This window comes from Pseudophryne corroboree, chromosome 7, assembly GCF_028390025.1.
Source record: "Pseudophryne corroboree isolate aPseCor3 chromosome 7, aPseCor3.hap2, whole genome shotgun sequence".
Lineage (NCBI taxonomy): Eukaryota > Metazoa > Chordata > Amphibia > Anura > Myobatrachidae > Pseudophryne > Pseudophryne corroboree.
In genome coordinates this window covers 505,187,284-505,200,325 of record NC_086450.1, presented here as the reverse complement: position 1 = coordinate 505,200,325, position 13,042 = coordinate 505,187,284, and the positions used below count along the sequence as shown (strand labels likewise).

Here is a 13,042-nt window from a genome sequence, read left to right as displayed (position 1 = left end):
CACGTGTGGCAAGTTCAAAGGGCATCAGAACCTTGCACAACGTTGAAATCATTCTCCACTGCACTTGAGACAGGTGCATTCCATCTCCTATATCGTGCTCAATTGTATAGGCTTGAATGGCCTTTTGCTGCTCCTCCAACCTCTGAAGCATATAGAGGGTTGAATTCCACCTCGTTACCACTTCTTGCTTCAGATGATGGCAGGGCAGGTTCAGTAGTTTTTGGTGGTGCTCCAGTCTTCTGTACGTGGTGCCTGTACGCCGAAAGTGTCCCGCAATTTTTCTGGCCACCGACAGCATCTCTTGCACGCCCCTGTCGTTTTTTAAAAAATTCTGCACCACCAAATTCAAGGTATGTGCAAAACATGGGACGTGCTGGAATTTGCCCATATTTAATGCACACACAATATTGCTGGCGTTGTCCGATGCCACAAATCCACAGGAGAGTCCAATTGGGGTAAGCCATTCCGCGATGATCTTCCTCAGTTGCCGTAAGAGGTTTTCAGCTGTGTGCGTATTCTGGAAAGCGGTGATACAAAGCGTAGCCTGCCTAGGAAAGAGTTGGCGTTTGCGAGATGCTGCTACTGGTGCCGCCGCTGCTGTTCTTGCGGCGGGAGTCCATACATCTACCCAGTGGGCTGTCACAGTCATATAGTCCTGACCCTGCCCTGCTCCACTTGTCCACATGTCCGTGGTTAAGTGGACATTGGGTACAACTGCATTTTTTAGGAGACTGGTGAGTCTTTTTCTGACGTCCGTGTACATTCTCGGTATCGCCTGCCTAGAGAAGTGGAACCTAGATGGTATTTGGTAACGGGGGCACACTGCCTCAATAAATTGTCTAGTTCCCTGTGAACTAACGGCGGATACCGGACGCACGTCTAACACCAACATAGTTGTCAAGGACTCAGTTATCCGCTTTGCAGTAGGATGACTGCTGTGATATTTCATCTTCCTCGCAAAGGACTGTTGAACAGTCAATTGCTTACTGGAAGTAGTACAAGTGGGCTTACGACTTCCCCTCTGGGATGACCATCGACTCCCAGCGGCAACAACAGCAGCGCCAGCAGCAGTAGGCGTTACACGCAAGGATGCATCGGAGGAATCCCAGGCAGGAGAGGACTCGTCAGACTTGCCAGTGACATGGCCTGCAGGACTATTGGCATTCCTGGGGAAGGAGGAAATTGACACTGAGGGAGTTGGTGGGGTGGTTTGCGTGAGCTTGGTTACAAGAGGAAGGGATTTACTGGTCAGTGGACTGCTTCCGCTGTCACCCAAAGTTTTTGAACTTGTCACTGACTTATTATGAATGCGCTGCAGGTGACGTATAAGGGAGGATGTTCCGAGGTGGTTAACGTCCTTACCCCTACTTATTACAGCTTGACAAAGGGAACACACGGCTTGACACCTGTTGTCCGCATTTCTGGTGAAATACCTCCACACCGAAGAGCTGATTTTTTTGGTATTTTCACCTGGCATGTCAACGGCCATATTCCTCCCACGGACAACAGGTGTCTCCCCGGGTGCCTGACTTAAACAAACCACCTCACCATCAGAATCCTCCTGGTCAATTTCCTCCCCAGCGCCAGCAACACCCATATCCTCCTCATCCTGGTGTACTTCAACACTGACATCTTCAATCTGACTATCAGGAACTGGACTGCGGGTGCTCCTTCCAGCACTTGCAGGGGGCGTGCAAATGGTGGAAGGCGCATGCTCTTCACGTCCAGTGTTGGGAAGGTCAGGCATCGCAACCGACACAATTGGACTCTCCTTGTGGATTTGGGATTTCAAAGAACGCACAGTTCTTTGCGGTGCTTTTGCCAGCTTGAGTCTTTTCAGTTTTCTAGCGAGAGGCTGAGTGCTTCCATCCTCATGTGAAGCTGAACCACTAGCCATGAACATAGGCCAGGGCCTCAGCCGTTCCTTGCCACTCCGTGTGGTAAATGGCATATTGGCAAGTTTACGCTTCTCCTCCGACAATTTTATTTTAGGTTTTGGAGTCCTTTTTTTACTGATATTTGGTGTTTTGGTTTTGACATGCTCTGTACTATGCCATTGGGCATCGGCCTTGGCAGACGACGTTGCTGGCATTTCATCGTCTCGGCCATGACTAGTGGCAGCAGCTTCAGCACGAGGTGGAAGTCGATCTTGATCTTTCCCTAATTTTGGAACCTCAACATTTTTGTTCTCCATATTTTAATAGGCACAACTAAAAGGCACCTCAGGTAAACAATGGAGATGGATGGATTGGATACTAGTATACAATTATGGACTGGCTGCCGAGTGCCGACACAGAGGTAGCCACAGCCGTGAACTACCGCACTGTACTGTGTCTGCTGCTAATATATAGACTGGTTGATAAAGAGATAGTATACTCGTAACTAGTATGTATGTATAAAGAAAGAAAAAAAACCACGGTTAGGTCACTGGTATATACAATTATGGACGGGCTGCCGAGTGCCGACACAGAGGTAGCCACAGCCGTGAACTACCGCACTGTACTGTGTCTGCTGCTAATATAGACTGGTTGATAAAGAGATAGTATACTACTAATATTATATACTGGTGGTCAGGTCACTGGTCACTAGTCACACTGGCAGTGGCACTCCTGCAGCAAAAGTGTGCACTGTTTAATTTTAATATAATATTATGTACTCCTGGCTCCTGCTATAACCTATAACTGGCACTGCAGTAGTGCTCCCCAGTCTCCCCCACAATTATAAGCTGTGTGAGCTGAGCAGTCAGACAGATATATAATATATATAGATGATGCAGCACACTGGCCTGAGCCTGAGCAGTGCACACAGATATGGTATGTGACTGAGTCACTGTGTGCTGTGTATCGCTTTTTTCAGGCAGAGAACGGATTATAAATAAAAGTGGTGGTCACTGGTCACTATCAGCAAAACTCTGCACTGTACACTACTGAGTACTCCTAATGCTCCCCAAAATTAGTAAATCAAGTGTCTAAACGGAGAGGACGCCAGCCACGTCCTCTCCCTATCAATCTCAATGCACGTGTGAAAATGGCGGCGACGCGCGGCTCCTTATATAGAATCCGAGTCTCGCGATAGAATCCGAGCCTCGCGAGAATCCGACAGCGTCATGATGACGTTCGGGCACGCTCGGGTTAACCGAGCAAGGCGGGAAGATCCGAGTCGCTCGGACCCGTGAAAAAAAACATGAAGTTCTGGCGGGTTCGGATTCAGAGAAACCGAACCCGCTCATCTCTACTTCTGACCCCAAACTGCCCCACTCGATTACTGTGATCTGTAGATGAAGGACTTTTAGCAGTACCTAGAATCTACCGTAATTCATCTGGGGGTCGAGCTTTTAGTCATGCGGCTCCGACTCTATGGAACTCACTTCCCCGCACAGTGCGAGAGGCCCCAACTATAGAATCCTTCAAAAGTAGACTCAAGGCTGTTTACTCAAGCATTTCCATAATGTCCCTTTTAGTATCTTCATGCTTCTGTATTTTATGAAAATGTACTTCATTATTTTCTGTACTATATTATGCTATGTATCTGTTAAGTGCCTTGAGTCCTATGGGAGAAAGAGCGCTATATAAATAAAATTATTATTATTATTATTATTACCTCAATCAAGTCTGTAGTTGCCTGTGAATTAACGGTGGATAACGGAAACACGTTTCTCACCGCCCAGGCTGCCAAGGCCTGAGTTATACGCTTTGCAGCAGGATGACTGCTGTGATATTTCATCTTCCTCGCAAAGGACTGTTGGACAGTCAATTGCTTACTGGAAGTAGTACAAGTGGTCTTCCGACTTCCCCTCTGGGATGACGATCGACTCCCAGCAGCAACAACAGCAGCGCCAGCAGCAGTAGGCGTTACACTCAAGGATGCATCGGAGGAATCCCAGGCAGGAGAGGACTTGTCAGACTTGACAGTGACATGGTCTGCAGGACTATTGGCTTTCCTGTGTAAGGAGGAAATTGACGCTGAGGGAGTTGGTGGTGTGGTTTGCAGGAGCTTGGTTACAAGAGGAAGGGATTTAGTGGTCAGTGGACTGCTTCCGCTGTCATCCAAAGTTTTTGAACTTGTCACTGATGCTGCAGGTGACGTATAAGGGAGGATGTTCCGAGGGGGTTAACGTCCTTACCCCTTCTTATTACAGCTTGACAAAGGCAACACACGGCTTGACACCTGTTGTCCGCATTTGTGTTAAAATAATTCCACACCGAAGAGGTGATTTTTTTTGTAATTTGACCAGGCATGTCATCTCATCCTGGTGTACTTCAACAGTGACATCTTCAATTTGACTATCAGGAACTGGACTGCGGGTGCTCCTTCCAGCACTTGCAGGGGGCGTGCAAATGGTGGAAGGTGCCACCTCTTCCCGTCCAGTGTTGGGAAGGTCAGGCATCGCAGCCGACACAATTGGACTCTCCTTGGGGATTTGTGATTTAGAAGAACGCACAGTTCTTTGCTGTGCTTTTGCCAGCTTAAGTCTTTTCATTTTTCTAGCGAGAGGATGAGTGCTTCCATCCTCATGTGAAGCTGAACCACTAGCCATAAACATAGGCCAGGGCCTCAGCCGTTCCTTGCCACTCCGTGTCGTAAATGGCATATTGGCAAGTTTACGCTTCTCCTCAGACGCTTTTAATTTTGATTTTTGGGTCATTTTACTGAACTTTTGTGTTTTGGATTTTACATGCTCTTTACTATGACATTGGGCATCGCCCTTGGCAGACGACGTTGATGGCATTTCATCGTCTCGGCCATGACTAGTGGCAGCAGCTTCAGCACGAGGTGGAAGTGGATCTTGATCTTTCCCTATTTTACCTTCCACATTTTTGTTCTCCATTTTTTAATGTGTGGAATTATATGCCAGTATCAATAGCAATGGCCTACTACTATATATACTGCGCACAACTAAAATGCACCACAGGTATGGATGGATAGTATACTTGACGACACAGAGGTAGGTAGAGCAGTGGCCTACTGTACCGTACTGCTATATATTATATACTGGTGGTCAGCAAACTGTGCAAAACTGAAATGCACCACAGGTATGGATGGATAGTATACTTGACGACACAGAGGTAGGTAGAGCAGAGGCCTACTGTACCGTACTGCTATATATTATATACTGGTGGTCAGCAAACTGTGCAAAACTGAAATGCACCACAGGTATGGATGGATAGTATACTTGACGACACAGAGGTAGGTAGAGCAGTGGCCTACTGTACCGTACTGCTATATATTATATACTGGTGGTCAGCAAACTGTGCAAAACTGAAATGCACCACAGGTATGGATGGATAGTATACTTGACGACACAAAGGTAGGTAGAGCAGTGGCCTACTGTACCGTACCGCTATATATTATATACTGTTGGTCAGCAAACTGTGCAAAACTGAAATGCATCACAGGTATGGATGGATAGTATACTTGACGACACAGAGGTAGGTAGAGCAGTGATATACTGTACCGTACTGCTATATATTATATACTGGTGGTCAGCAAACTGTGCAAAACTGAAATGCACCACAGGTATGGATGGATAGTATACTTGCGACACAGAGGTAGGTAGAGCAGTGGCCTACTGTACCGTACTGCTATATATTATATACTGGTGGTCAGCAAACTGTGCAAAACTGAAATGCACCACAGGTATGGATGGATAGTATACTTGACGACACAGAGGTAGGTAGAGCAGTGGCCTACTGTACCGTACTGCTATATATTATATACTGGTGGTCAGCAAACTGTGCAAAACTGAAATGCACCACAGGTATGGATGGATAGTATACTTGATGACACAGAGGTAGGTAGAGCAGTGGCCTACTGTACCGTACTGCTATATATTATATACTGGTGGTCAGCAAACTGTGCAAAAATGAAATGCACCACAGGTATGGATGGATAGTATACTTGACGACACAGAGGTAGGTAGAGCAGTGGCCTACTGTACCGTACTGCTATATATTATATACTGGTGGTCAGCAAACTGTGCAAAACTTAAATGTACCACAGGTATGGATGGATAGTATACTTGACGACACAGAGGTAGGTAGAGCAGTGGCCTACTGTACCGTACTGCTATATATTATATACTGGTGGTCAGCAAACTGTGCAAAACTGAAATGCACCACAGGTATGGATGGATAGTATACTTGACGACACAAAGGTAGGTAGAGCAGTGGCCTACTGTACCGTACTGCTATATATTATATACTGGTGGTCAGCAAACTGTGCAAAACTGAAATGCACCACAGGTATGGATGGATAGTATACTTGACGACACAGAGGTAGGTAGAGCAGTGGCCTACTGTACCGTACTGCTATATATTATATACTGGTGGTCAGCAAACTGTGCAAAACTTAAATGCACCACAGGTATGGATGGATAGTATACTTGACGACACAGAGGTAGGTAGAGCAGTGGCCTTCTGTACCGTACTCCTATATATTATATACTGGTGGTCAGCAAAATTATGCACTGTACTCCTACTATATACTACAATGCAGCACAGATATGGAGCATTTTTCAGGCAGAGAACGTATAATACTGGTGGTCACTGGTCAGCAAAACTCTGCACTGTACTCCTCCTATATAATACTGCTGGTCCCCAGTCCCCACAATAAAGCAGTGTGAGCACAGATATATGCAGCACACTGAGCACAGATATGGAGCGTTTTTCAGGCAGACAACGTATAATACTGGTGGTCACTGGTCAACAAAACTCTGCACTGTACTCCTCCTATATAATACTGCTGGTCCCCAGTCCCCACAATAAAGCAGTGTGAGCACAGATATATGCAGCACACTGAGCACAGATATGGAGCGTTTTTCAGGCAGACAACGTATACTGGTGGTCACTGGTCAGCAAAACTCTGCACTGTACTCCTCCTATATAATACTGCTGGTCCCCAGTCCCCATAATAAAGCAGTGTGAGCACAGATATATGCAGCACACTGAGCACAGATATGGAGCGTTTTTCAGGCAGACAACGTATAATACTGGTGGTCACTGGTCAATAAAGATATTTGCACTGCAGCCCCCTGAAACAAAGTGAAAGGACGCCAGCCACGTCCTCTCACTATCATTTCCAATGCACGAGTGAAAAATGGCGGCGACGCGCGGCTCCTTATATAGAATCCGAATCTCGCGAGAATCTGACAGCGGGATGATGACATTCGGGCGCGCTCGGGTTAACCGAGCCATACGGGAGAATCCAAGTATGCCTCGGACCCGTGTAAAATGGGTGAAGTTCGGGGGGGGTTCGGATTCCGAAGAACCGAACCCGATCATCACTAAGGTAGAGAGCATTTTTTCCCTCCTGGAATGGGTCATGTTGGGATGTATGGATTGTGTATATTAAATTTAGCCCAATGGTGTATATAAGATTTAAACTAATAGTTTAATAATGCCTGGATACTGTTTATAGCTCCACCTAATTGAAAGGCAACTATTTTATAAAATGTTCATGTAGTGGAACAAAGACAACTTAAACAACCTTAAAATACACATAGAAAAATAAAATCTATAATTTGTCTTGTCACATGCAAAAATAGCAGCAGCCTCTGTACTACTTACACACTGGGACAGGACTCAGGAGGACTGTGTGTGTGTGTGTGTGTGTGTGTGTGTGTGTGTGTGTCTCTGGACCCTCATTAGATAACAAGTTACACAGGACTCCCACCCAAGTGTGGAGAGAGCTGTGACACAGGGAACTCACCCTGCGTCACTTACAGCTCTCTCCACCCTCCTATCTCTCCTCTGGTTGGGAAGCTCCATCGATAGATAGTTCATGAAATCTGATACTCCTGTGTTTCTGCATGCACTGCATTCTGTCCTGCTCACATTCTGGCTGTCTGGGTCTGCTGCTGCATAAGAGGGAAGCTAGTGATGTCAGTGTGCTCTGGCCGGGTGTGGGGGGGGGGGGGGCTGACAGAGGGGGGCCCGGGGTACAGTATGCCCTGCATCGCCCCCTTAATCTGGCTATGTATGGTGGTCTCTGGAGGCTATGTGTATTGTATGGTGGTCTCTGGAGGCTGTGTGTACTGTATGCTGATCACTGCAATGCTGTGTGTACTGTATGGTGGTCTCTGGAGGCTGTGTGTACTGTATGGTGGTCTGTGGAAGCTCTGTGTACTTTATGGTGGTCACTGCAATGCTGTGTGTACCGTATGGTGGTCTCTGGAGGCTATGTGTATTGTATGGTGGCCTCTGGAGGCTGTGTGTACTGTATGACAGTCTCTGGAGGCTGTGTGTACTGTATGGTGGTCTCTGGAGGCTGTGTGTACTGTATGGTGGTCTCTGGAGGCTGTGTGTACTGTATGGTGGTATCTGGAGGCTGTGTGTACTGTATGGTGGTCTCTGGAGGCTATGTGTATTGTATGGTGGTCTCTGGAGGCTGTGTGTACTGTATGACAGTCTCTGGAGGCTGTGTGTACTGTATGACGGTCTCTGGAGACTGTGTGTACTGTATGGTGGTCTCTGGAGGCTGTGTGTACTGTATGATGGTGTCTGGAGGCTGTGTGTACTGTATGGTGGTCTGTGGAAGCTCTGTGTACTTTATGGTGGTCACTGCAATGCTGTGTGTACCGTATGGTGGTCTCTGGAGGCTATGTGTATTGTATGGTGGCCTCTGGAGGCTGTGTGTACTGTATGACAGTCTCTGGAGGCTGTGTGTACTGTATGGTGGTCTCTGGAGGCTGTGTGTACTGTATGGTGGTCTCTGGAGGCTGTGTGTACTGTATGGTGGTATCTGGAGGCTGTGTGTACTGTATGGTGGTCTCTGGAGGCTATGTGTATTGTATGGTGGTCTCTGGAGGCTGTGTGTACTGTATGACAGTCTCTGGAGGCTGTGTGTACTGTATGACGGTCTCTGGAGACTGTGTGTACTGTATGGTGGTCTCTGGAGGCTGTGTGTACTGTATGATGGTGTCTGGAGGCTGTGTGTACTGTATGATGGTGTCTGGAGGCTGTGTGTACTGTATGACAGTCTCTGGAGGCTGTGTGTACTGTATGGTAGTCTCTGGAGGCTGTGTGTACTGTATGATGGTGTCTGGAGGCTGTGTGTACTGTATGGTGGTCTCTGGAGGCTGTGTGTACTGTATGATGGTGTCTGGAGGCTGTGTGTACTGTATGGTGGTCTCTGGAGGCTGTTTGTTTTATGGCAATCACTGAGTTCTGGCTGTGTTGCTTTATATTATTTCTGTAGTGTGTGTGTATGTGGGTAACTATTAATGTAATGTCAGGGGTATTCACTGAAGTAACTTATATGCAAATAACGTATTTAAATGTTGTTATTTGAGTTGTGAAACACCTGGGAATGGAGCGCCAATTGTTCCAATATCGTTCCCCCTCATGTCAAAAGCTGCCTACGCCACCGGTCAGCCATATTACTGCTGTCACTAATATAGGTACAGTGACTCAATATCAGCTTCTGCCGGTGTGAGCAACTGTCCGTGTATGGAGGGTATGTCGTTGTTACAGGAGACCGACACCGGAATCCCAACAACCGGTAAAATGCCGGCAGCCAGACTTCCGCCGGTATCCCATCTGCAGGGATATCATCCTCAACCCTTCAGATAATATATCACACCCAATCTCCTTTCTAAAGAGATCCCCGTTATCGCCCATGGTGATCAGGTATAGCTGCATTGGGTGGGCGCCCTCGCTAGGTGAAGTGATTATACCACGCCCATCAGCAGAAACAGAACGGGTGTGGAAGGGGGTGGACAGAATGGAATACCGCCCATATCTGTCCTTGTACATGTGATATATATATTCTATATAACTGCAGACAATGGAGTAAAACTCACCGTCCCGATGAGAGTGTGTGCTGTGCGCTGCAGTCACTTTGCACATTGAACCTAAGACTACAAAGTCCATCCGGAAGATTTCATGGAAAGAGCCCTGAGCTTAACTCCTTCACTTCCAGGACTCATACAGGCTGTGTATAAGGGACCTATTTATCAATTCATATTTCCAGGAAAATGGGTGTTTTTGGAAGTCCACAACCCTTACGTTTAGAGATATGCGGCTGGCACTTTTTCGTGTTTTGTGTTTTGGTTCTAATTCCACTTTTCGTGTTTTGGTTTTGGCTTGGTTTTGCCAAAATCACCCTTTCGAGTTTTGGTTTTGGATCTGGATGATTTTTGGGGGGGAAAACAAAAACAGCTAAAATCACAGAATTTGGGGGTAATTTTGCTCCTACGGTATTATTAACCTCAATAACATTCATTTCCACTCGTTTCCAGTCTACTCTGAACACCTCACACCTCACAATATTGTTTTTAGGCCTAAAAGTTGCACCGAGGTGGCTGTATGACCAAGCTAAGCGACACAAGTGTCCGGCACAAACACCTGGCCCATCTAGGAGTGGCACTGCAGTTGCAGACAAGATGGCACTATTCAAAAACTAGTCCCCAAACAGCACATGATGCAAAGAAGAAAAGAGGTGCAATGAGGTAGCTGTGTGACTAAGCCAAGCAACACAAGTGTGCGGCACAAACACCTGGCCCATCTAGGAGTGGCACTGCAGTTGCAGACAAGATGGCACTATTCAAAAACTAGTCCCCAAACAGCACATGATGCAAAGAAGAAAAGAGGTGCAATGAGGTAGCTGGATGACTAAGCCAAGCAACACAAGTGTGCGGCACAAACACCTGGCCCATCTAGGAGTGGCACTGCAGTGACAGCCAAGAGACACAAACAATTACCACTGGAATTATACGTCCAAATCACTGGAATGAAATGGCAAAATCACTAGAATTATACGTCCAAATCACTGGAACTATACGGCAAAATCACTGGAATTATACGTCCAAATCACTGGAATTAAATGGCAGTACCACTGGACATATACGGAAGTGTCAGACAGGATGGCACTTTAAAAAAATAGTCCCCAAACAGCACATGATGCAAAGAAGAAAAATAGGTACACCGAGTTTGCTGTATAACTAAGCTAAGCGACACAACCACCTGGCCCATCTAGTAGTGTCACGCAGTTGTAACAACCCTTTGCTCTTTTGTCAATGTCACCATCAACTGGATGGTTACGATAATGTTGAGTGCCTCCACCCAAGCTAAATTTTAGGCTCGCCTGGGTAAGCCAGGCCTAAGTGTCCCACACTCTTGTATGGTAGTAGCATTAACCAAATCTGTTCATATGCAGTGAAATTAAATTACCTATACAGATAATTCACCTTCTATTCTTCTTTCAGGTCGTCAATTTCCAGCTGAGAACCGGCACGGTAAGTATGATCACAATTTTAATACCGGAAGAGTTTTATTAAAAGTATCTATATAAATGCATTAAGAGGTGTGGAATCTAAAGATGCTAATATTTTTCCTCACAGACTTATCCTCCTACTATCTATACAACGTGAATTTGCATGCATTACAAAAAAAGATATCAAAATTGTAATATGGCGCTAGACTCACAGAAAAATATGGCTGTATCGGTCAGTACCTGAATACCCGGGTATTTCAATCTGTATGAGTTTTACCGGTAAATACGTTTTAACTGCAGTGCTATCGTTGGGGCCCTTACTATATACTTATATCCATCCTCTGAATTCAATACGGGCGACTAGTGTCAATGTTCCTCTATGGTTTATTCCTCTTCTTATAAATTACTGTAATCCCAGAGGGGAATAAATACTCGGTCACTATTACCCCAGTATGCAAGTCGGGATGACCCTTTGCTAGGCTGTTTCCTCACACTTGGCACTGATATTGAAGTTTGTTAATTCTATTGATGTAACGGGATGCTATAATACACTTGTCAGTCTACATGTATTCATCCACATTAGTCTAGGCTACCTTCTGGCCGACTCGATTTGAATAGGCACCCACTGAGTAAATCTGCTCTCACTGGCACTCTACTTGGATTAAGTCTCTCTACTCCCCCAAGCCTTGTACTGGGCGTAAAGATTCCCTGGCAGCTACTCGGGCTCTCTCAAAACTACAGTTGCTCTGGCCAGATAGGCGATGCAATCTGTGTGTCCTTTCTCACCCGCAGCCCTCTGTCTCTCAACTTAATACTGCGGGAATAGGGCTTATATTGATGCGAGTTTATATCAACTGCGCTGTCGGTATCTGTGCTCCTGCATGGAACTTATATTAGTGTAGGTTTATATCGTTATCGACCTTGTGCCTTAGGTGTTAGTGGCTCTTATTATCTCTGGCTGGTACTATTCTACCTTCTCAGAATTGTACGTCCAAATCACTGGAATTAAATGGCAAAATCTCGGTATCGCCTGCCTAGTGAAGTGGAATCTAGATGGGATTTGGTACCAGGGACACAATACCTCCATCAATTGTCTAAATCCCACTGCACTAATGGCGGATACCGGACGCACGTCTAACACCAACGTAAGTGTCAAGGCCTCAGTTATGAGGGCTTCCATCGTCATGTGAAGCTGAACCACTAGTCATGAACATAGGCCAGGGCCTCAGCCGTTCCTTGCACCTCTGTGTCGAAAATGGCATATTGGCAAGTTTACGGTTCTCCTCAGACCATTTAAATTTCTTTTTTTGGGTCTTTTTACTGAACTTTGGCTTTTTGGATTTTACATGCCCTCTACTATCACATTGGGCATCGGCCTTGGCAGACGACATTGATGGCATTTCATTGTCTATGTCATGGCTAGTTGCAGCAGCTTCATCACTAGGAGGAAGTGGTTCTTGATCTTTCCCTATTTTATCCTCCAAATTTTTGTTCTCCATTATTTTTTGGGAGTTATATAACACAACATGCGGCAGGACCAGGCTTACCTACCCTCCCGCATTCAGCGGGAGGCTCCCGATTTTTAGTTGAGCCTCCCGCTGCCCCGCATACCTTGACAGCCCTCACGGTTTTTACAGGTCCGAGGCTGAAAATATGGACTGCGCATGCGCAAGTCCGGAGAGGTCGGGGGGCGGGGCCAGCACGGGAGACTGCCTGGCTGGCCACAGCATGGTTGTGTGTACTGTGTAGCAGAGGCACACTGCAGCAGGGCTCTGCTTCTGCTTTCCTGTGGTTGGCCCCTCCCACCACACTCGGGGCTGCAGCATGGATC

General features: G+C 46.4%; 1 protein-coding gene across 1 annotated transcript in view; it reads right to left on the bottom strand.

Moving 5' to 3' along the window:
- Positions 1 to 9,839, bottom strand: part of LOC134943946 (arylamine N-acetyltransferase, pineal gland isozyme NAT-3-like) — a 35,693-nt gene extending 25,854 nt beyond the window's left edge. The window contains exon 1 of the mRNA XM_063932504.1: positions 9,800 to 9,839. The gene's annotated coding sequence lies outside the window, so the exon portion shown is untranslated. The remainder of the gene's footprint in view (positions 1 to 9,799) is intronic.
- Between the last annotated feature and the right edge of the window lie 3,203 nt (positions 9,840 to 13,042).